At 40.4% G+C, this 24,323-nt stretch overlaps 1 protein-coding gene across 1 annotated transcript in view; it reads left to right on the top strand.

Annotated features, from left to right (window-relative positions):
• Positions 1-24,323, top strand: part of LOC121517114 (kelch domain-containing protein 8B-like) — a 287,996-nt gene that overhangs the window by 85,161 nt on the left and 178,512 nt on the right.

Raw genomic sequence — 24,323 nt, 5'->3', positions numbered from 1 at the left:
ATTTTCATATTATTTTAAATAAATACAAAAAGACAGGACACAAAATAGTTTAAATACAGATGTTGGTACCCAGCTGCACAGAGCTGTCATTGTTTGAAGGGGGGGTTTCATGTCCTCCCCATGCTTGTGTGGCTTCTCTCTGGTACCCCAGCTTCCTCCCTGTCCAGAGTTGTGCTCATTAGGTCAATTGGTGACTCTTAATTGTGCATAGGTGTGAGTCTTGGATCAAAGGTGACTGTTCATGGTGTGCCTCATGGATGAATGGGCAACTATTGTATGTTTTGAATACAAATATCAGTACTACTACTGAGCCATGTGGACAGTATACCACACACCATGATTGAAGGACAGCAGGTGTGCTAGGCTACTTTAGATTACTAAATCCTGCATTACAGCTTCAAGGCTAGGTGTTCCCTTTATGCATTAATATTGCATTTACAATTCTGTTGGGGATCTCAGCATGGGATTGCATGTGTACTTAAATTATCACAGATTTGCATTAAATATAAATGGGGCCTCCGGAGTGTAAGCACGAGGAAAACACTGAGCTGCCTGGCAAGAAATGTAGGGCAGCATAAAGATGGAATAAATGTGTTCTCTGTTTTCCCAACACTGTCTCAGGGAGCCACATCAAGCTGCAGGCAACAGATGAGGAGGAAAAGTGGAGGTATGAGTGCTTGTAAAGTAACAATGACATTTCATACTTCTTAGGACTGTATAATCCCAACAAATACATGATATTCTCTGAGATTAAACTGAAGGATGATGCTGGGAGATGAAGGATGGTGTCTATTCAGAGGCAGCTGCACCTCTGGGTGCTGTTTAAAAGAGAAAAATAAAGCTCTGCTCACTATGTGGGCATGGTGCATAGGTGGAATGCGGACTCAGACTTGTAGATGGACAACTTGTGCGCTCCATCCATGCTCCTGCTTAACATTACACTCAGTTTGAATAAGTCATACATGATAAAAGGTGGCAGCTCATGGGATTACAAAAGGAGGCTGATTGCAGCTGAGGTTCATGCATGTGCACGATTCATTGATTGATTGCAGCCCAGTCTTGGACTTCTGCTTCGTTGGTGCATGCATTGTATGTGATGGCTGAATTGTGAAGCTCCAGCTGGGTAGGAGTGGGCGTAGATCAGCCACAGAGAGAGAAAAAGAGAGCGAGTGAGAGGGAGACCTCTGCTCTAATGAGGGTTGTGATGTAAGATGTTCTAAACATAGACTGCATGAACAGAGTGGATGTAGCTACAGTAATGTCAGTGCTGTTGACTATCTGAGGCCTCAGATTGGCGTTTAGACCGTCGCTATCATGGATTTTTGTGAACATATGTGGACAGAATCTATCCTGTACAACAGACTGCTGTGCTAAGGAACTGTCAATCAATTCTCTGGAACAGACCTGAGTTATAAGGCTAGACAGGACCATAAGTCATGAAATGACATCCTCCTTTATTGACAAAAACTCTGACCCATAAATTTCCTCCTTACGCTTGAATGACAAACAATAGGATGTCACCGTTTGCGCCTGGCAGCATATAATTATCTTTTCAGACCCAGAGGCAATGCCACAGCTATTTACAGTCCTCCAGGACTCAGTGTGAAACTTCGACTCTCATCCTTCCTGTGCTCTGTGCCAGCGGATATCAGAACAGGAGGGAGTCTGGAAGAGGGAGCGCTGGATTGTGAGTTTCAAGTGCACATCTTTAAATCAGCCTTGCCTGCTCTCTCTGGGTGTGGAGTGACTTTTTGCCCCAAGTGAAGGACTTCAAGTATCTCAGGGTCTTGTTCATGAGTGAGGGTAGAATGGGCTGTGATTTTAAGAAGTGGATTGGTGCAGCATCAACAGTTTTTTTAGGCACTGTACCAAACCCTTGTGGTGAAGAGAGAGTTGAAGGCAAACCTTTATAGATTTAATGGTCAATCTATGTTCCAGCCCTCACCTATGGTCATGAGTTTTGGGTAGTGACTGAAAAAATAATACTGTGGTGGAAATGAGCTTCCTTGGGAGGGTGGCAGGGCTCAGCCTCAGAGACAGGGCAAGACATCCAGAAGGAGCTTGAAATAGAGCCGCTTTAACTGTCTCCTTCACTTCTGAAGTCGTTTAGGCGTCTGTTTGGGATGTCTCCCGGTTGTGGAGGCCTTCTGGGCATGTCCAACTTGGAGGAGACCCCAGGGCAGACCTAGAACACGCTGGGGGTAATATATATCCCACCTAGCCTGGGAACACCTCAGGAGTAACTGGAAAATGTTGCTAGGGAGGGGGTTGTCTGGGTGGACTTACTACCACCGCGACCTGACCTCGGATAAGCAGAAAAAGATGGATGAATTGATTTTTAAATCAGTGCTGTTCATAAATCAAAAATAATAAAAATTGAGTATGATCACAATAAAGGTAGTGATGAATCACAAAGGTTTATAAATGTATTTTTATCCTTAAAGATATATGAATTAAACCACATTGAAATGTGAAGCATGCTACTAAAGGTGTGTTACAACTTGGCCTATAAGTGGGTTTAGGATTTTTGGGTGGCTTCTGAGGCAGCCTTAGTTGTTTGCCTCATACTAATACAGGGGCATTTTAAAAATGGGAATATCCTGAAAGTGTATTTGTTCTCTGTGGTTGAAATTAATAAGTAAAAACTCCATATATCTGAGATTCATTACATTTAAGTTGAAATATTTCAAGTTTTTTTTTTTGTTTGTTTTAATATTGATGATTACAGCTCACACAGATCACAAATTAACTCTCTCCAAATACTGAATATCATGAAAAACATTCCAAAAAATACCATAAAGTTGACCTTTCTGGAAAGCTATGCTCATTTATGCACTCAGTAATTGGTTGGAACTCCTTTCATACAAATTACTGCATCAGTGCGATATGGCATGGAGCCGATCAGTCCATTGCACTGCTGAGGTGTTATAAAACCCATGCTGATCTGTATCACTGAGTCTGGCATCTCTCATTTTTTAAATTTAGGTCTCAAATTAGGCTGCAGTGCACTAAAGTTTAGGGAGCCTTATACAATGGACAGTAATTGTGAGGAGAACTGAAAATGCTCTTTCTGTGCACCCTAAGCTGAAAACACATGACTAGCAAGATCATTTTTAATCCGCATCTTTATTGCACATGACATATTTTACTTGCTAACTATATTATATTAACGCTGTTTTTATTTTTCATTTTTATTTTATTCTGTTAGCAGAACTCTCTTTTTCTCTGGGGTAGAGTAAGCATAGCAGCATTTTGGCAACCTTTACTGACTTTACAGCCTGGTCTGATATCAAGTGAAACCCAGACCATCCAAACAGTCCTCTAGATCTGAGATACAGGTGCTATACAGGTGCTCCAGGATTGTTTTGTTGTTGCGCTAACCCCTTCACGGCAGTGAAAGGGTTTGTGCTGTTGCCTCACAGCAAGAAAGTCTCTGATTTGTTTCCCGGTCAGGGTCAGGACCCTTCTTTGCAGAATTTGCATGTTCTCCCCCCTGCATACCTGGGTTCTCTCTGAGTACTCTGGATTCCTCCTACCACCAAAGACATGCTTGTGAGGTTCATTGGTGGCTCTAAATTGGCTGTAGGGTGTATGTCAGCCCTGACCAGTCCAGGGTGTACCCTGTCTCTGCCTCTGCCCAGTGACAGCTGGGATAGGCTTTTTGTTTTTTTTTTTGTAAATTATCCTTGAGTGCTGAGAAAGGCGCTTATACATAAAATGTATTATTATAATTATTAATGTGTCAGTCACCTGAATTAGTGAGTGTTGCATCAATGTGCATTAAAAGGGATGCTTGATTTGGTTTCTCCGTGCTCACATTTTACATATGGGTTATATGTGGGCTACAGTATGAGTCCCAAGTGGGTTTGACCATGGGTTCCATGGTAGCCCCACCTGTGACAGCCCACGTGAACTATAAAGGGGATCAGGCCATATGAGTCCAATTTAGAGATCCAAGATAGGTTCTACTTGTAGTAAACATGGGCATTTGCAGGGATCTCTAAATGAGGCCTATATGGGACTCGTATGGGCTGCTCCACGCTATCCACACCCAACACTGGGGGGGGGGGAATAATGATTTTATTGCAGTTCAAGGCCAAGACATTGTAATCATTTTGGACTGGAGTGGAAAAGGAGTGGTAGTAGTGAGGCACAAGAGCCTTTGCCACATGTTTTCCTTTTGCATCATCCTACCTGTGTGAAGATCCGCAGCACCAAATAAACCGAGAGTTGTCATTGAAATTATTGCAGGAATGGGTGTCTAAATCTTAAAGATGTTCATAAAATGTTTATTTTCAGGGAATGGTTCATCTTCAAAGTGTCAGATTTTTAAACTCAACATTTTTAGGTTTTATGTCATGGCTTTGGTTGGGGTAGGGGGGCCTGAAAATATTTTCATCTGCCAAAGGGAGGCCTGATTGAAAAAGTTTGGGAATCACTGTCTTAACTAAAGAGGGGATCAATTTGACTCAACATTTGAATTTAAATGATTCAATAAACAATCTGTTTAACTCTGTATTGTCAAATATAAGACTGTTTTCAAGTTTAGGTAGTGCACAGTAAGGCTAAACCTTTTAGCCAGCAGTTTCCATTATGAGTTTGATTCAAGCTAAGGTTTACGTCATAATCCATCTGTGGTCTTTATGCAGCATATTTATACCAGTGTTTCTGAGTGTGCATTTGTCTTGATGATGCAGATCATTTTGTTTTTTCTCCAGTACTTTAGTTCATACACTTAAAATGTGGGCTCGTTAGTCCATCTCTCCTTCTCTTTGTGCTGCATAATGGACTGTTATTATCATTTAGTGTTTTCTGGGGCTAATGTAGGAGACTCAGGCTGTTTTTGTATTTGCATAAGAAGCAAGAAAGTGTGTTTTTTAATGTGAATAATGACTTTGCTTGAATCGACCACCCTAACATGAGTCCAGGTGTCTCTTACCAGACTAAACATAGCCATGCTCCATGTAAATATACAAGTGGATTTATTTGTGTTTGGAAAAATACTAAATGTGTTTACGTACAGCTTTCTTTCCTTTCTCTTTTACTGAAGGGGCTTCAAGGATAATTTGGGGTTAAAAACTTGGCTGTCACTTTGGCCTTTAAATTCCACACATTAATTGCTGTAATCTGGAAATTCAGTGACATTGCCAAAGAGATGCTGGAACATTCACTCCAGGTCCAAGGATAATTAGTCCATTTATCAGTCGCCAGGAAGCAGCAAACCAGTCTGAACACTGTGAACCCATTGGCTCTTAGCAGACAATTAAATGAATGCTTCATTCGTTACCTAATGCTATTAAACTCTGTGCAGTTTGTAAACTGTGTGTTTAATTATGACTGACAGCGACGCTGCAACTCTGGGAAAAATGGTTTGTTAGTAATTAAACTGTTTGCAGGCTGTACTTGTATTAAACAACATAAATAACACAGCAGCATGCACAGAACTTTAAGGAATGTAAAATGGTTGCACTGGTATGAAAACAAAACTGAATGTGAAGTAAACGGTTTACAGCTTCCTGTTACGAGTCCTGTCACCATGTTTATGTCTGTTAGGAAAATAAACTGGATTTATGCTAATTGTTTTAGCTGTTTGTCACATGTTCAACACCACAAAAAGGTGGGTGTAAAATCGTGAAAGCAGGAGCAATTGACTTCTGCAGACTGTCTATTCTTTTATACTTACATAATTTCTTTCACAATCTTATATAAGCACATGCTAAACAACACATACTAAATATAAGGAAAATGAACATATGGAAGTTTAAATTAAACCATCTGCACACTGTCACTTCAGCCAGAAGAGATTTTATCAACCTAAAAGAGAATGAAGAGGACACAAGTCCTCCAGTGAGTTCTCCTCCTCCTCCAAAGTGCTCCTCATAAAAGCATGGATCAGATAAGAGAACAGATAAAACTGAAACAGTAAAGACCTCCTGCAGGTTTGGAGATTCTTAAGATTCTTAAAGCGGCTCACATGTGGCCTTGAATCTAAAGTAATTTCTGAGTAGTTTCAGTGTGATTCATTTCGGGAACTGCTCTCCTCTAAGATGTACTTTGTAAGTTGCTCTGGGGTAATGAGTCCCTAGCTCATTCTCATGTATCCCAGATTGGAAGACATACATGCCCTAACTACTTCAGTGCCTTTTTAATGTTTAAAGCAGGGGTTCTCAACTTTTAAAGCCCATGACCCCAAAATAAAGGTGTCAGAGACCGTGGACCCCCACTGTACCTGAAGGTGGCTGACCACAGTCATGCACATTCAAGAGTAGTCATGTGGAGACAAGGCCGCCCATTAGGAGGGGAAAAATGGGCCCTGCCAAACTGGGACCAGCAAAGTCATGGTCCATTGTAAAGTAAAGCTGTGGTGTTTTATATTTAACCTGAATCATCACCACTCTTACCAAAGAAACAAATATCTTTTAAATTCATTTGTGCAGTTAAGTCACCATCTTAAAAATGTTAATCCTTTTGTTTAAAACAGAATTAAAGTATATTAAAAATAGCTAAAATGGGTTAATAATGGCAAAACATACTGGGAAAGGTGGTGAAATTGGAGTTTAAAAGTAGCAGAAAGGGGTTAGAAGTGAAAAAAATTGGAAAAAAATGGCAAAAATATAACCGGAAGGCAGAAATGCGTTAAATTGGCAAAAATAGGCGTATTAAATGTGGAATGTGGCGTAAAAAGTGGTAAAGAGGGTTAATAATGGCAATAATGGGTCAACAGAGCTAACAATAGACAGACAGTTGTAAGATTTGGTTTAGAAGTGTTAAAAAACAGGCTGAAAAAAGTGGTGGAAAGGGTTTAAAACTGATAAAAAAAAAAGGGTTTTAAGTGGCAAAAATGTCTTAAAGTTGGCAAAATTGGTGGGTAAAAAGTGATGACAACGGGTTGAAATCTGGCAAAATTGCTGGAAAGTGACAACAGTGTAAATTTAAAAAATATTCCTAGTTTTGTAAGGCATGTGGAGACTCGCGACCCCCAATGGGTTCCTGACCCCAATGTTGAGAACCCCTGGTTTAAAGGAACAGGCAGAAGAGCCCGCATTGTGCCAAGTAGCTGAGCTGGTTCTTTCTCTTCCCCACACTTTCTGGTGATGCTAACATTTCCAGGACTGCTAGCTCAGAACAGACCATCTTAAGCTGCCATCTCTCCCTTAAGTTTCTAAAGACCAGCTTTAAAAAGTGATATCTGAGAGCCTGGATGAATGTGTCTATAAATCAGTTCCAGAATCATGAGTTTACTTCTGTCAGTCTCACTGTGGATTTAACAGTTGTATTCTGCTTTAACAAACAGAGCTGTGGTGTGAATGACAGAGTTCAACAGGCTGCAGAGCTCATTTAGCAGCTTCCATGGCTGTTATTGTGAGTGCTACTAATGCATCATGCACTCAGCCATTAACATATGCTATTACACCTCTCACTTACTCTCTTTTCACTCTGCTGATTGTGTGTGCTAACAGTTTTTCCAGACTGTGAAGTGTGGATGTTAGTGAACAGTTGTTTTAAAGCAAAGCTCATATCACACCACTTGTTAGAACAGTATGAGTCTTTTTGCAGCCTTTTGAATTTGATGCATCGTGTTGTAACAATTTTGCCTGTCAAGGTAGCTCCTCTGGGTAAATTAAAGGTTAATAAATGGACTCTTTTATGAGTCAGTGAGGTCCTTGTTATTTAGTAGCTTCTCTAAATGTTCAGTGTAGCTGCTTGAATGGGAATCCTATTTTCAGTTGTTTTGAGAACTCTGCATCCCTGGTGAGGTTATTTTTCACCTTCAAAAACAGATGAATAAAACATGCAGTGCACAGATGATCCACAAGGGGACACAAAGCATGCTTATTGGACCTTTGCACAGAACAGCAAAAAATGTGAAAGTCAGTCAGTGACAAACATGTGACTTTTAACACTGTAGAGAACTTTTTTTTTTTTCAGTTAAAATCATAGTGATCAGAGTTTTTTAAATATTTTAATCTGCATATTATAAACTCAATTTCCTAAAACACTGGGACATTGTTTGAAAAGTTAAATTTGGAAAAGAACAGAGAACAGTGATTAACCGTTTATTAACCCACCGTTAAACAAAGACAAGATGCATCATATGAGCATTAGTATGTGGCCTCACCCATTAATTATTGCCACAGGTGTATAAAACCAATCACCTAGCCGCATTTGCAAACAAGTCTGATACAAAATGGATCGTTCTGAAGAAATCAGTGACTTGAAGTGTGGTACTGTGATGGATGCCACCTTTGCAATAAGACGGTTCATAAAGTTTCACCCCTGCTGGGTATTCCACAGTCAGCTGGGTCAACGACTGCCAAGACACATGGAGTGCCAAAATCGACAGCACTCGTCTGATTCTGCTGAATTTTTCTGAACTACCACTGGCATTAATGTGAGCACAAAAATTGTGCAGCGGGAGCCTCATGAAATGGGTTTCCATGACTGAGCAGCTACATGCAAGCTTCAACTCGCCAAGCCCAATGCCAAGTGTTAGATGAAGTGGTGTAAAGCCACTGTGGAAATGTGTTCTGTGGAGCGATGAATCTCAGGATAATGTTGAGGGCTGTTTTTCAGGGTTTGCGCTGGGCCCCTTTCTCCAGACCACTCTTAAAAGGAACCCTGCATGATCAGACAAATTTACCTCATTGGACAGATCGGGCTGGCAGCAGCTCAGTCTGGAAGGAGTTCGGCTGGAAGATTGGGCTGGAAAGCGGAAGGTTGCTGGTTCAAGTTGGGTGGGAGTGCAACTGGACTATGGCCTGGTAGCTTGAGAGGCTCTATCACGTCCCAAGCACTACCAAAGTACCCTTGAGCAAGACACTGAACCCCCCAACAGCTCATGGCAGTGTTTAACAAGAGCAGCAAGTCCATCACTCTTATGTGTGTGTAACATCTAAAATAGAACAGAGTGAAAACTATGATTTTACCTCCGGGGATCAATAAAGTATGACTTGACTTGACTTTACTTTAGATATTTGTACCCCGCATATTTATATCGAACCAAAAATCTCACTAGATATCAGCATTTTGACTGCACTAGTATACTGGTGAGGAGCGCTCTGGCCAAATGACATCACATTATCAGCGTGGACCAAAACATGGCAGCCTCCTGGTGAGTTTATAATCTCACATTTACACAACATGCAGATATCTCGCAAGTTTGTTTTGTTCATTATACATATGAGAGTTACAAATATCTATCCAATAAGTTGAACATGTCTGATCATGTCAGGTTCCTTGTAATGCTTCAACATACCAAGACATTTTTGACAATGCTATGCTTTTAACTTTGTGTCTGGGGAAGGCCCTTCTCTATTCCAACCTGACTGTGCCCCAGTGCACAAAGCAAGGACTACAAAGGCATATTTTCCAGGCTAAAGAGGAAAAGGACCATTCAGATTCAAATGCCAGCACCTGTGATCGATTAGTACCAAGGCACAGCAATGGTATTACACATCTCTGAAGGTACTATTAATACTGAAAGGTACAGACAGGTTTTGGGTCAACATATGCTTCCATTCAGAGGATTTTTTTCCTCAAGGATGTCCTTCTTACTTTGGCATGACACTTCAAATTCTGTATGAGTTACAACAACATGGCTTCACGGTAAAAGAGTTCAGACTGATATACATGCAGTCCAGACCTGTCTCTCATTGAAAATGTGTGGTACATTATGGAGTGTGTATTCCAACTGCAGAAACCTGCACTTTTGAGTACCTAAGAATGAACATCCAGCAATACTATGAAGAAATCCTCTTCGAGTACTTAAACAATTAGTGTTGTTAGAAGAAAAGGTGATATGCATTCATATGCATGGTCCTGTACCAATGTTTTTGGAATTTATTTCAGGCATCAAGTTCTGAATGTGAACATAAATAAAAAGTTTATTAGTATGAACAATAATTAACTGTTATTTGTTTTCAACTGAATGTAGTTTGAAAAGCAATTGTACTGTGCTCTGTTTTTAGTCACATTTTACAAAATGTCCTAATTGCTTTGGGATGCATGTTTGTACAAAAAATCCCTTCAGTTTCAAATATAATACAAAACAAAGCACAAATATAAACATAACATAACATTAAGTTTTTTGACGTTTTTATCAAATGTAGCACCAAAGAATTTGAGTTTTTGCAATGACTATTTGATGGTTCAGGTCCTGCAGGGTTAAATCCATGGATTATGGTATCTCCAATGCAAAAAAGAGGACAGAACCAACAAAGGGAAGGTTAGGTATATAAATCTAGGCCATAATCAGTAGATAACACCACACACAGAAACCTAGTGCAGATTGAAGCAACACACATTATGATAAAAGCATGCATCTGTCCGATAAGAGCATGGCTGTCCTGTGGAGGAATCTGCAGAGGCGTCCTGTCAGAATCGAGAAATGTAAGAATCAGCCTGTCTTCACAGCTCTCTGTCAGCTCCTAGTATAGAGTTATCCATCAGGATCATATCTCTGGGCCAGTGTGATGCCTGAGCAGTTTTCTCTTTCACACCTGTCTGAAAGCGTCACGTTTAACCTTCCTTATTTTTCAACCAGACGACTTTCTCACCTGAACACCGACCAACCCACACAGGAACACTTCCAGATCCGTCTGATCTCCTTTCTTCTGCTGCCTTTCTTCTCACCTTTCTTCTAGTGACATTATTTTAATGTTCCATTCAATAAAATGTACTAGTCATTTTAAAAGATAGGGTGGTCCTCTCTCTCACAAAGGCATAATAGCTCCATGGTGAAAAAAGCTTCAACCTCATAAAGATCTTAATTCCATTTTCTGTTTGAGCTTTCAAATTCTAATTTGAAGTGAGTGAAATTTGTAATCTTTTGACTTACTGTACTCAACAGGATATGATACCTGCCTGCCTACTTTCAATGTAGCTTTCCCAAAAAACTTAGTTTTCTCTTACAATCAATGATGAAATTAAACATAGACCTAGTCCCTACCACGCTCACACTATTTAAGGCTCCATTGGAGTTTATTGGTTGTCATTTAACAGTGTAATCTAAGGTTAAAGTACATGCATTTGCAGAGAAACATCTGCTCACATAAATCCAGTTTTTAGCTGAGTCACATTAAAATACTTTAAGTCCTGGTCATAATGAGGAGCTTCTTTGGTTGATTAAGGTGAGGAGGTAGAGTTTTGCCTTGGGTGTGAACTAAATCCTTAACTGGGGTGGGGCCAAAACACACTTTGGGATAAAGTAAATGCTCTTTGAATTTTCTGAAATGATTTTCAGACAAAACTATGCTCATCAAATCTTAGAAAAAAACGCACAAACTGCCCCTGTCTTTATGGTAAAAACCTTTGCAAAAGAAGACAGAACAAAAGTGGATTCATCATTAATAAGTGCACTGATGATTTCATATCACAGCTCCAGACGGGGGGGCAGGGAGTGATTTCTGCATAGAGTAGCATTATCAAAATGCCATAGTTTTGAACTGTTAATGTTTTCCCAAAAGTAGGAACTTGTTCGGGGACGGAAGTTAAAAATCTCACTGACCTCCTATTTCCACATACAGCGACCGCATCACGATCTGCTGGCGAATTGTACTGTGGAGCAAATCACTCCCTCTCTAGTCTATCAAAGCATTTCCACAGCTGCCGCCACTTTGTTCAAGATAGCTGCTTCAGCTCTGGCCGCTGCCAAACCGTGTCAATACCCATCAGTCAGAAAGCTCCTAACAGGAAGTCACCAGTGTAGAGTATCTGGTACTTTCAAAATACAACTCAGTACACGGATTCCTGATTGTAAATCATCACCATATTCACATTACAACTCATCCTACAACAAGAGCAAAAGGTCACCGAGAAGTCAGTGGGTCACAGAGAATTATACATAAAACCACAGATACTTTAATCCAGTGGATCCCAAAGTGGGCCATGGGCTCCCCCAGGGAGACACAAGGTCATGATGAAGGGGAGGGGGGGCACAAAGGCACAGCTTAGCAACACAAGCTGATGACTTCAGCACTGCAGAGTAGGAGCAGCTCACTGATATCACCTCAGACTCTACAGTGCCATTGAGAGCCTGGCCACACTCTTTCCTTTTGCAACATCCTACGCATGTGAGATAGTTGTTTTTTCTGCTGTTGCTGAAATTAAGACAAAGAACAAATCAAAGCTGGGTGTGGCATAAGGTGCGCCCCATGTACACGGGCGGACCGGGTTCGAACCTGGCCTGTGGCACTCTCCCTCATGTCTCTCCCCAGCTCTCTCATCCTTGTTTCTGATTCTATCCACTGTCCTCCTCTATTATTAAAGGCATGAAAAACCCAAATAAATCTTAAAAACAAACAAAAAAAAAAAAAAATCAAAGCTGGTCATTAAAATGGGCCTGAGATTGTCGGCCTCACGGCTGCACCCAAGCCTCAAGAGATCTGTAGAACCAAAAAGCCCACTGTAGTCACTGAATTTATGGCAGGACATATAAATCTTAAAGATGTTTGTCAAGTTTGTATTTTCAGCAAAATGTTCATCTTCAGAGAGTCAGCATTTTAAAACTCAAGTTTTTATGTTGTGGTAATTTCTAAATTCTAGTGTGCAGAAGTTGCGAATGCCAGTGTTTGTGATACATTTACATGTTTTTACATGTTGATATGTACGGTGTGGGTTAGGGAGAGCCTGAAAATATTTCCATCTGCCAAAGGGGGGCTCAACAAAAAACTGTTTGTGAACTACGGTTTTAGTCAAACATGAACCTTTTAACTTCCTAATATGCACACCTAATGGCAGAAGCAATAATATCATATGGACTTATATTGTAAGGATGATAAATTAACCCCAAAAGGTAAAATAGTCCACTGTTGACACACTATTCCTGTGTGAATTCGCAGTTTGCCCATGATCTCTGCCTGCTGATCAGAGCTGTGCTCTGCCGCGCAGCGCTCAAGACAAGCTTCCAGTAGGCGAGGTTGCTCACCTTCTGCCGGAGCAAACCAACAGCGCTTTGGTGCACGGCACGAGTCCTATGTGGAAATTGCGGGTGAGAAACAGCAGCACACAAAAATAAAACACCTCTGTCTCAAGCTTCAACGAGCTGTGCCAACACAACACTCACTCACATAGTCCAGTTCGCTTCAGTAAACCTGAAACCCTTTGGCACTGTAAATCCTTACCTTGCTTGTGTGTCTGGACAGCCTTGCTTGTTGCTGTGAGAAATCTGCCTCCTTTTAGAGTTTCGAATCATTTGGCTCAGCTCAGTAATAAGAGCCTGTCTTTTGGTTCCCAGATAGATCTCTTGGCACCAGTTTAGCTTTTTAAATGTGTACTATATAACAACAAAAACGTGATAAAAAGAAACTGGCTCATGAACAGGAGCCAGCTCCTGTGGTTCATTTAAAGGAGCCGTTTTGTACAATAGACTGGTTCATGATTGACATTAATTTCTTGTGTGGTGTAATTCTTCTTAACTGTAATGCTGACACAAATATGTACTTCGGGTTATGCAAAGTACCAGAAGTATGTTAAAATGTATAAAAGCAAGAATCCTTGTCTGACCGTCTGAAGAGAAATATACCTGCTGATTTCCAAAGTGTCTGAGGTAAACTGCAGGACCTGCTAAGTGACAGGTGACTGGCTGTGACACTAAGCTGCTTTCCACCCCTAAAGCACTCACCTTAAGGTGCATAGCCTCCACCTTTAGCTCTTGATTCCCCACCTCCATAAAGCTGAGTATCAGCCGAGGCTTCACAGCCGACATCTCTGGTATAATAGAGAGATTTGTCAGAATGAGTGTGACAGGCGGCCCAGGATCTCAGAGCTCCACATTAGATTCCCCAACCACCTCTGCAGATTTTAGACCGACCAATAACCCTCATCTCTCTGGATCCACCACCAAGAACTTTCTCTTTACCAGAAAAGCTGGCATTGAGCATAAATTCCACTTTGGTGCATTTATTGAGCTGCTTTTGGGAGAATGCAAAGCAACACTGTTGAAAGTGGACCCAACAGGCCCAATCTATCAAGATATTTGGCATCTGTTTTTCTCTTTTTCCTCATTGGAATATTTCTAAAACTAATTTACAAAACACAAAGAAAATATGCTAATTTAAATAAAAACTGTCTGCTTGGCAGTCGGGCTCCAATTTAAAGCATGTGCCATTAGACTTGGGCCCCAAAAGCAGCTGCCACCTCCAGCTCAACACACAGGACAGGAGCAGGGGATACACTCCTTTAACAGGCACACTTTGACTGAAAATGACTCAGTTTCAGTGCACTGCCAAATATTATTCCTCTGTGCAATACAGCTAAAAAAAAAAAAGTAATGAGTCATGCTGTTTCACTGAGCGACATGTCTCTTCATTTCCATAAAAATGGACGCCGTAGTTTATGTCGAGTCAGTCTTGCATACATCTTCCAGCTGCTCTAAAAATACTCACTAGAGCAGAAAAACAGCGTCTGAAAATAGACCCAAACAAATACATTAGACACTTACATAATTTACTTTATGAAAACCCAGACATATTGAAAGCTTTGTGGAACTTTTTAAACATAAATTCTAAAGCTGTTTCCTTTTTATAAGAAATACTGAGTGCCATGATAAGGGTTTGAAGGTCAGAGAGCCTTTGAGTTTGTCATTGCTAGAGACTGAGGCACTCCTATGGCCAATTTAGTCACTAATTAACCTGACAAGCATGTCTTTGGTGGTGCATGCATAGGGAGAACATGTAACCTGCACAAAGAAAAGCCCTGACCAGGAAGCAAATCAGGAACCTTCTTGCTGTGAGGCAACAGCGCCTGTGCCACCTTAGCCCCAGCATTAAACAAAAAGGGGATGAAACAATGTAAAACAATGAAAACCAATAACAGAACATGAACAAATAATATCTTGAGCTACAATAAGATGTGCCTTTAAGAGGAACGTTTCATGTTTTTGATGTGTGAAGTGTACGGCCACATTGTTATAAAGGTTAGATTTAAGGCCCGAGCCTGAGGTGGCCTGCTGCCAGGTTGGGCTGGGGATTCCCCCTCCTTTGGCCCAGGCTAGGATAGGCCAAGAGGGGTAAATATGTCCTGCTAGACATGCATAGCAGCATTACCTTGAATGATTTTAATTTGTTCTTGCAATAACTTCAGAAAAACTTCCCCTGGTGCAAACCAATTGCAAAAGCCCAGGTCACATGTCTTGAATTTCTAAAAACAACACTTTATTTAATGTCATGATTTTGATGTTAAAAAGTGATACTGCTGCTTGCAGGGTGCATACTCTGTGAGCACACAGTCAAATAGTGCAGCTTGGGATAAGCAAATGAGAAAGAGAGCAGCACACAATTACATGCAGGGTGAAGGAGAGACAGGCAAATGCAACTCAGTTTATCAGTGATGACATGAATGAAAAGCAATGAAGACTGCATGTTCTGTGTTCATATCTGCACATCCACTCCTCATTCTCATTGCTCTGTTTATTATAAACAATAAATAGGCCACATCTGTATAACATGCTTCTGTATTGTGCTCATTAAGATCTGATCTTTTAGATTTCTGTCATTAAAACAATGTAGAAGTGAAGTTTGAAATGTAAATATAAAGCAAATTCATTAAAAAAGATTTGGTTTAAATGGGGCAGCCTGGGCCAGTCTTGGAGAGAGCATGCACAGGTTTAGGTAAGGTCAGGCTGAAATTTCTAGACTTTTCTGAGCTCTATTTGTTAAGGTAACAGCAGATGCAGTGGTTATTCATGCTAAGGCACCGCTCGTGTATTCCTACAACCTCAGACTGGCTCGTGTGCACACAGATCAGTGGTGGTTCTGCACTTTGCTGCATCAACCTTGTCAGTCTATTTTAAAAGAAGATCAATGCATCCCAGGATATTTACTTAACCTAGTTTGATTTCAAAACTAGTTAAACATTTAGTTTATTTTTAACGTGACAAATTCTCAACTCCAACCCTTTGTATTATGTCATATAAAATGTTATAGATTACATATATTTACATATTAATGTACCATATAACTCAAAATGTTTGTATACACGTATTCCTTCAGCTGCAGGAAACAGCACTTTTTAGCCGAAATAAAGCCATTTACTGCATATTCCCTACTGATCCTCTCTACAACTCCGCGGCTGGACAAGCAGACTTGTGCTAACTGTGACGTCACATGCATGCCTTTACAGCGTGCCTACCAAGTGAGGGTATGGGTGATTGTGGAAATGCAAACTATTTTGGGATTTAGCATACTGAATCATACCAAAACATACTCGAACTGGACCTCCTGATGGAAACACAACCAAAAATGCTCTGACAAGTTGTTACAAAGGAGTCCTTCCTTACAAAGGAATTGTAGAGGCTTTGAGAGTCTGGGGTTCAGTGGGTGACAGTAGACAAAAATGCATAAACATCTAAATATCTACTTTTTTATAACAAAAAGCTGTATTGTATTCATATTGATGGATGCAGTTACCATTAAGCAGTGACTATTTTCAGTTATTAATAAAATTTCCTTTGAAGAGCAAAAGCCCCCTATGTTTCTAAATTTTGTCAAACTTAATTCCTTGTTATCTGCAAGAAGCTATGAAAAAATAAGTGAACTCCTGAGCTCACACCTCTGCTTAAGCTTAACTTGTAAACTCCTATTGAGCTGAGCTGATCAACAGATGACCTAACACTCCTCAGGGATGTTATGAACCACTAAATGACGGTGTTTACACAGCAGACATTAATGCCACACAGAAGAAATCCTGCCTGGAAGTAATTCATCTAACTGCTGCCTTTACTGGAATTATGGCAAAATGAGCATCCATTCCCAGAGGCAGGAGCCGTATATCAGACAGTGATATACGCTGACTGCTAAAGGGCTCTCAGATTGAACTAGAAATAATCCGAGTTTTATGTCTGAACTCGCTGCATAGCCTGCAGCTGCTGTATCTCATGTTGTCACTCTGGTTGGTTGTAGGCCTCTCTGATTGCACAGAGGACATTTTGTAACACCTTAGATTTGATGAGAGGTTCCAGGATAATTGTTTTTTCGTGTGCTGGTCTGAAAATGGCAGACTACCAATTATGTACTATGGGCCTGGAGTTTCAGAGCCCTTAATCTGATTGATACTGGAGCACTGTATTTGATTGACACACAAAAACAGACCTAGATAGACTTGTTGCAATAGGCCTTACTGTAATAGATTAAAACAGAAAAACGAGTCATAAAATGTGTTAAAGCAGACATCTTGAATCCCGTCTATCCTGTCGAGTCCAGCTGAGTTTTCTCCCGTTGACTCTTCTAACACCTTCTGTTTCTGACAAATGACTCAGACCTCCCTTGAGCATTTAAAGCTGGCAGCCAATGAATTCTTAACAGCATGCCGTCCTGCGCTAATGGCCTTTTGTCAAGAAACAAGTCACACAATGAAGAGTAATTTCTCATATACACTCGCTTACTAAAATAGAGTCTTACAGGGGTGTTACACATCCGTATATGTTGGCTTTTACGTCTTTGTTTACTGGCACGTATACTGGCACCAATAATTAGCAGACTTGAACTGTGCGCTAGGTGTAATGGGACATCGACAATGAGAAATTGAAGGTGTGGCGCCATAACAAAGCCATCACACAGGAACATAATCATGTCAGAAAACAGCAGCTGCCATGTCTGCTGTGCTTTGGGGGAGGACTAGATGTTTCTGTTCACTCGAGTCTGTGCAGAAGAGAAAGATATGCACCTCAGTGGCTGTCAAACCATTTATCATTTTAATGAGGCAGAGGTGGTGGTGGAGACATCTCAAGGGTCCAAATTCAGTTGGAAAAGTGATGCTTAGATATTTTAACGCTCTATGGCTCAGAGAGAAAAGTTACTATAGTGCAGTTTGAAAGAGATCTTTCTAAGCTGCTGTAAAACTTCTCTTCATTGATGTCTTGTGAGAAGAAAACATCTCTTTTTGCTCGGTGCTGCAGACAAATAAAGCCTCTTCTGGATCTGACAGGATTTTCCTTAGAAGGAGAAAAGCGTGGACCGTCACTGTCATTACCTGATGAGACCTGAGTGCAGACGAAGTGCAGGATCAGGGAGTGTTTACTCAGGACTGTAACTTTGCATGCATTATACTGAGCAGTCATGCACTCCTCTGGGAAATTAGTGAGTTTGATAATGCAAAAGGCTGTTGTTCCTGCAGTGTGAGACTAATCAATTTAAAAGAAGTTTATATTCAGAACTGTAGACTTTAAAATTATTTCTGGATAGTTGTTTTGATTTTGCCCAAAAGTGAAAAATGATGCGGACCAGTCTGGACTGTGCGGTGATTTGTTTCCAATGATTAAATGCCACTTATGTCAATGATTTCCTGAAGAACTGAAACTAAAATATTAAATCTTAAATGATGTAAAACAGCACAAGCCATCAACAAATGATCCCAATTAAGCTGCTGCTGTGAGAAAATATTTAATTTACTCTTAATTTTTTAATCAATCAGATGCCAAATAAATTTAGAATGATTTACTGCTGAGGGATTAAGAAGTCGACTGAGAAGTTGTACTAACTCTGCTCACTGACTTAATCTAACATCAGAAAATTATCATCATATATTATGAATTTAGACTATATTAAAAGATATAAAGTTAAATTCAGATTCCAAAATGCAAACACAGCTGCAGCAGCCAATGAAAGAGGAACTGAATGAGAGGGAATATGACTGTGAATGCACAAAGTAGGGCTCATAATAATATAATAGTGTAAAGATAATAATATAACTTATTTTTGATTACAGCATAAGATATTTAAATATGATAACCCTGTCTCTGCCCTTAAATAAACAATTTTCTCATATGTGGCAGGGCTGACATCTTAAGACATGGTATTTTAGGTGCAGCTCCAACTGTATAAAGCAGTATGGACCTTGAAAAAAAGGAAATAAAACATAACTAAGGGCAGTAAAACTTCAGGAGGATAGGAGAGGGATTATTGATTTTCAGGGATATTGATACCCATATCAATACTAGGACTGGGTAGTTCCTACAGCCTCAAATTATGATAAACAACATGCAGGCCTGAAATACTCAGTAAATGGGCCCACCCCAGTTATGAATAATTGATCATATCAATATATGTATTGGATCAGGAGCCAGGGTGCTGACATCTTTTCTAACAGTTACCTCATTTTGGAGCTGAAAAGTGTGACGAGCCCTTATTTTTTAATGCCGGAAATATTTATCAATGCTAATGCTTGACCCTCTCCCACCCTTTAGCCCATTTTCACCACTTTTTGCCCATATTTTCCACTTTTAACTAGGGATGCTTGCGGTTAAAACGGTTAAATTTGTTTACCAAATTAGCCGGCGCATGATTTAAGAGTTATTTAAACTAGTAACCTATCATTTTTATAAACACAGGCTTGAAATCTATAATGCTCTTTTAGACTGTAATGAAACTCAGGCCACTAGAGGCAGCTGTAGCTTCAGTTAATGGCCGCTGCCTTCCTGTCTGGCACTTCACTGGATGTAAACATGAGAAGCCCAGCGGTGGCTTAGCGATTAGCGTGTAGCAGGAACAGTGCTGTACGACAGTTTTTTTAAGCAGTAACTGGAAATAAAGTAGTATGTTGGCTGTCAAGAGTTGAATCATGTTGAGGCAGGCGCTCAGATAGCCTAGGGGTCTAAGGCACTACTGATGTGCATAGGAGGCCCAGGTTCAAATCCAGCCTGTGGCCCTTGACCGCATGTCTCTCCCTATTCTCCTGTTTACGACTCTATCCACTGTCCTCCTCTATGTAATAAAGGCATGAAAAGCCCAAAAATAAATCTTAAAAACAAAAAAAGAGTTGAACTCCCATTTAAGAGGCCACACATCAAAGCATGATATTAATCTGTAAAGAATAACAAAGGCGGGTGGCACTAGCTTTTAATGTTAGCCACACTGTAGACAGTATATCATGTTAACATCACACCCTGCAAGGAATTTGACTGTTTTCCAAGGATTTTCTCCTCTTTAGACTAAATGAAACAAAAATTAAATGACCATTTAGCTGAATAAGGAAATAGACGTTTAGGAACATCCTTACTTTTAAACCCATATCTGCCGTTTTGTAACCACTTTTTATCTGCTTTTCCTGCCTATGTTACCTTGTTTATTGCACGGCTTCATGTCCACCACCGGACTTCCTGCAGCTGAAATAATCCAGTTTTTTCTGCTTTTAGTCTTGCTGGCAGTACATAGACACTATCATCCATGTTGCTGGAATTTCTGCCTGTAACTCATTTTTGGAGTGAGGCATGTGCTGCATCGTGCAGTTTGACATCTGCTGCCATCTGCTGGCTTTTATGTTAAATGCACCATGGGGGTGTGTATTTTTAAAACTGCTGTCACAGCATTTATAGCATATTGATTTTGTAAAATCTGCACAGACTTCTCCTAATCCTACAATAGCATTTTGTGTTAAGTTTATCAAAATACAATTGTCTTGAACTATTATTACTATAGTGGCAGATTCCAGACTGACAGCTGAAAGTGATCCTGATGCTGATATTACTTGACTTCACTGTATGCATAAAACTGTCCATACTTTTGCAGACTTTCTTTCCACTGGTGTTAGGGGAAGATTTACTAGTATGAAACATTACCAAGGCTAAGGCCCGGCTCAAACGTATCTGGTTTTAGGGATTTTATTAGTGTCCCAGTTGCTGCAGAAGGATCCAACATGACAAAAACTTACAGTTTAAATTAATTTTCTCAGTTTTCAGGTGGTTTAAAATGCATCATGGAGCATTTAAATGCCCTGTGCTACAGCTCCCTGCAGCATTCAGAGGTAGCTGCTGCTGTCCTAAAGCTTTTGTCCCTCAGGCCTCTGTGCCAGTCATGTGACTGAAAACTATGGCAAGTGGCAGCAATCCAGCACAAGCAATATAAACTTAAAACAACCTGTTTGGTTTTAAACCCCTGGTCTAAGTTTGTCTGATCAAGCCCTTAATGTCCTGTAACTGTGGGTTAAATCTCTCTGAAGCCTCCGGGGTAATCTAACAACGATCCTCTAGCGACCTCAGCTTTAAGGCTGGAGACTAATGGTACATTTTGACCAATGCCCAAGAGGAAAGACATTTGAAAGCCTCCCATTAATTTTCCACGTAATGTATGCATTGTGTTCACTGTGTGGCGAGATTCAATAGGTGGCCTTTCACACTGGCTGGTCCACATTTGCATAAAGTAAAGGTCCAGTCTAATTAATGCAAATCAGGAGGAAAGGAAGATGACTTTTGACCTGGACCGTCTCAGTACTGTAAGAAGATATTTTAAACTTTTTAGCTCAAGGGTCACAGCTAGGCTGCCGTGCAAAAAAAGTTCAATTTTTTTTTTTTTAAATATAACAGTTCCCCTAACTTTAGATATCTTTGATAAATCTCCTATGAGTCTGACACTTGTAGAGCTGCCTCATCTGTCGTCTTGTAGCTCTATCTCTGTGCAGTTTTGTATTCTGTGTGATTTTGGAGCTGTGAGAGCGCTCCTGTGGTTTGTGAGAATCTTGGCCATCTGTCTGGTTCGGCTTGGCTGTACCGCCTGAGCTGTTCTACTTCAGTAAAAAGCCTCAGCAGAACATTAGCTAACGATCCCATCAGAACTTGTATTACCACTGAGCTTACCAGGGATTACACACTGTGGAGCAGTGCAGAGGAACATGCAACACTATCAGACACAGTGGAATAATTCACAGCAGAGAAAGGTGGAACCTACCAGAATACATTAAAGAAAATCCAAGGAAATTAGTCAAGGTCCCTTTGTTAAAGGCAGCACTGAGTGTGAATCCTGGGACTTTCTAGAAATCTGAAAATTCTTCAAATCTCTGTTATAACTGGGATTTCAATGTATTTTGAGTTGTGACTGCTTTCAGACAGCTTCTCTTTAATATTTTGAAGGATTACAACTATTATCCATAGACAAGAAAAAAAGACATACCCTTTTCTTGAGCCTCATGCATTTGTAATAAAAACTTCACCCCTTTGTAGAGTCAGGTCAGTATGGCCAGCTCAATATTTAAGGCTGTATTTTTTACGGTTTTTGACGCGTGTGAATGCAACAGGCATTTTCCCTTGGCACTTGGAACCAATCTGATTCAGATTTGACCTTGTCTTAGTTATCAGCAATTACTTAATATAATAATTCTCTTTTGTACATGGGTACATACACTATGTGGACAAAAATATTTGGCCACACCTGTAAGTTGTTGAATTCAGGCGTTTCTATCAGATTTGTTGCCACAGGTGTATAAAATCAAACACCTAGCAATGTAGTCTCCATTTATCAACCTAAGTGATACATAATGGATCGTTCTAAAGAGATCATTGACGTCAAGCATGGCACTGTGACGGATACCGCCTTTACAATGAGGCTGTTCACAAGATTTCACCCCTGCTGTGTATTCCACAGTCAGCTGTAAGTGTTATTATTAGAAAGTGAAAGCGTTTAGGAATTACAGAAACTCAGTCATGAAGTGGAAGACAGCATTATGGCTGAGTGGTGACTGCTAAGGTGGAAGGTGCATAAAATTCAGCAATGCTCTGCTGCTTTTTTTAGCTGCAGAGTTCTGATCTTCCACATTAATGTAAGCACAAAAACCGTACAGAAGGAGCTTCATGGAATGGGTTTCCATGGCTGAGCAGCTGCATGCAAACCTCACATCACTAAGTCAAATGCTAACTGTTGGATTTAGTGGTGTAAAGGACACTGACACTTGGCTGTGGATCAGCTGGCAGTCAGATGTGAGTGCCAGGGTTTGGTAGATGCAGATGACTGCATTGTGCAGCTGTGGAGGAGGGATAATGGTGTGGGCTTGTTTTTCAGGGTTTCGCCTGTAGGGTAGGCCCCTTATCTTCAGCGAAGGGTAATCTTATTGCTTTAGCATACGTAGACATTTTGGACAATGCTATGCTTCCAACTTTGTGGCAACAGTTTGGGGAAGGCCGTTTTCTATTCCAACATGACTGTACCCCAGTGCATAAAGCGAGGACTATAAAGACATTTTAATGAGTTCTATGTGAATAAACTTGACTGGCTTGCACAGAGCCCTGACCACAACCCCACAAATGCTGTTGGGATGAATTGGAATGGAGATTATGAGTCAGGCCTTCTTGTCCAACATCAGTGCCTGACCTCATAGATGCTCTACAGCAGGGGTTCTCAAAGTTGTAATAGCTGAGGGCCAATTTGATAACCCAACATTGGACTGAGGAAAAAGAAACAGAAACAGAAAAAAAAATCCCATTTGTAATCATTTTAATGACCAGGTTGCATCTTTACAGTTTACATGTATTGGTCTGCATCCAGTAATGTGTAATAAACACATTTTAATTAATAAATTGGGCTAAACCTGGCAAAACTTGAGAAAACCTTGAGAAAAATCAAATTTGAGATGTAACAGTCCTGTGTGCAGTCCATTTCAGAATATATGTAAAAACTTATTTAGAACAAACATTCAGTCTCAGTGTGCCTTGCTTCCTGTCTTAAAAATTGCGGGCCACCAGAAATGTTTCTGCAGGCTGCCATTGGCTCGCGGGCCACACTTTGAGAACCTATGCTCTCCAGAATGAATGGGCACACATTCCCTCAGAAACACTCCAAAACTCTGTGGAAAGTCTTGCAAGAAGAGTGAAAGCTTTGATAGCTGCAAAGGGGGACCAACTCCATATTTAAGTACATGTATTTGAATACAATGTCAGTACAGACCCTGTTGGTGTTATGGTCAGGCGGCCAAATACTTTTGTGTCTGTTTTTAAAGTGTAACGATGTGAAGATGCAAGATGCAATTACTTAATGTTCTTCCTTTTTGTCTCAAGCATCACCCTCTGGTGATGAATAATAAATCCAATATGGAAGTGCACAACAAACAAACTGCAGTTCCTTGAGTGTCCACTGGAGGCTTGCTGTGAAATCCCTGGGAGTCACATACACACCCATGTGAAGATGGGCATTTTTTTTGAGAGTCGAAATAAACATGATAACAGCCTGGATCATAAATGATTTTGGTTGGCATAGTTCATGTATTACGGTGGCCATGAGAGCTCACAGCACTGCAACTTAAGAAAACACATGCAAAAAGACAAAACACAAGCAAATTAAGAAAAGATCTTCATCAATTTGACAACACATGCACGGCATTTAGAAAACACGCTGCAAAGCCCACAACACAACACATTAGAAAAACGCGCTGCAAAGACCACAACACAACACATTAGAAAAACGCGCTGCAAATAGACCGCAACACAACGGAAGTGTTTCCAGAGGACATTCAAAAGTGATGCACACATCCGGACACGCTAGTTGATGTTGTTGACAAGGATTTTGAGTCACAATGGTGTTGGAAAATGAGATAAAAAGTGTTTTTGATTTAGTTTAACATTGTGA

This window comes from Cheilinus undulatus, linkage group 11 (genome assembly GCF_018320785.1).
Source record: "Cheilinus undulatus linkage group 11, ASM1832078v1, whole genome shotgun sequence".
NCBI classification, from domain to species: domain Eukaryota; kingdom Metazoa; phylum Chordata; class Actinopteri; order Labriformes; family Labridae; genus Cheilinus; species Cheilinus undulatus.
Note: the sequence above shows the minus strand (reverse complement) of the source record. Positions and strands in the feature narration are given on the sequence as shown.